This window comes from Marmota flaviventris, chromosome 11 (assembly GCF_047511675.1).
Source record: "Marmota flaviventris isolate mMarFla1 chromosome 11, mMarFla1.hap1, whole genome shotgun sequence".
In the NCBI taxonomy this organism is placed as follows: domain Eukaryota; kingdom Metazoa; phylum Chordata; class Mammalia; order Rodentia; family Sciuridae; genus Marmota; species Marmota flaviventris.
This window is the reverse complement of record NC_092508.1, coordinates 3,940,839-3,942,396: the sequence shown is the minus strand read 5'-3', so window position 1 is coordinate 3,942,396 and position 1,558 is coordinate 3,940,839.

Below are 1,558 nucleotides of genomic sequence, written 5' to 3'. Positions count from 1 at the left end.
TGCTGGAGAAAGGAGTGGCTCTTGGCACAGAGGGCCCAGGATCCAGGGCGGTTTTGCCCCTGCTGCGGAAAGGGGAGGACATTCAACAGGATACGGATCGTCGCACCACTGGCTTTGCAGGTTCCATGGCTTCCTTGGGGGGCGGGCGGCTCATCTGGGGGAATGGTCATTATCTGGAGGCGGGGAGGCCCATAAGGAGGCTGCCCACTACTCTGTAACAGTGACTCTCGTGACTGTACATATAGACCTGAGAGCAGATTTGAGAGGTGCTTCAAAGACCAAATGAGTGGGAATAGGGATGAGCAGACGTCAAACACGAAGCAGGAGGAGTGTGAAGATTCCCAGAGTCCTGGACTAAAACCAGGGTGGATCTTAACCGAGCTGTGGAAATACAGGAGGAGCCGAGTCCACAGGGAAGATGACAGCCCGGTCCTGAGCACATTGAGGAAGGAGCCAATATAGGTTAGATCCTTGGGGCTTGATTTGGGAGAAAGTAGGGACTTGGAGGGTACACAATTACTTTAAGAAGCTGAAATATAGAAGATGACATAATATGGAATTTGTTTATAATTGGAGACACTTGGACATATTCATAGGGGACTTGGGCCACTAGTGTTTACCTCAAAGAAGAGAAATCTGGCTCCCAGATGGTGGCAGACAGGCAGAGCAGAGCACGGCAGAGGCAGACCATGGCCTCCAGGAGCCAGCTCCACACAGACGGGCATCCCTGCTCCCTGTGTCCCTCAGGACGGCCACCTGTGCTTCCTTGGTCTTCTTGGACCGTCTGGGCCCTTTCTGTACATCTTGGTGTTTAGCAGCTTCCATGTGGTTGAGAGGCTTCCGTTTCTAGCAACTGAGGGACGTGAGACCAACACCATGACTTCTGGGACCCTGTCACTGGCAGACCTAAAAATGCATGGCCCATGGTGTCACCCACTTTCTGACAGCCCCACTCTACAGGAGCCCAGCTCCTCCTCGGTCACCGTGCCTAAGAACACGAGGCCCACGCTTGCGCTGAATTCAGTCTCAAGTCACAGCAGCACCCATGTCCCTGTCTGGTGTTCACGGAGCATCTGGGCAGAGACCTGTGGTCCTTGGTCCCCTCTACCAGCACAGCACTGAGGAGGGAAGAAGGTTGCCACGTGTCACACCCTGTGGTCAGGTAAGAGACACCCTTCACAGAGGCCAGTTTTGTGCCCAGGCTGCCTGCCCAGGTGTCTGTGTCCTTACACAAACACGGGGCCAGCTGTCTGGGTCTCCTTCGTTGTCTTCTTTGTGGCAGATCACGATTGTTCCTAGTGTCAGGTAGTCAGCGTGGGGTCAGCACATAATGAACGCTGAGATGCTGCTGCTCAAGGTCCAGCAGGAAGAGTGGACACAGCATTAGGCCTCTGGGAGGAAGGAGGTGGTGTGGGCACCTGTCGATGAAACCGCGACAGACAGGCTCCACCTCTTGAGAGTCGCTCACCTCGCTGACGGCCAGGAGGCTCGCTGGGTGGCCTCATGCTCTACTTCCTCTTCCCCTGTGATGCTTTCCTGCTTCACAGTGCGGGGGCAG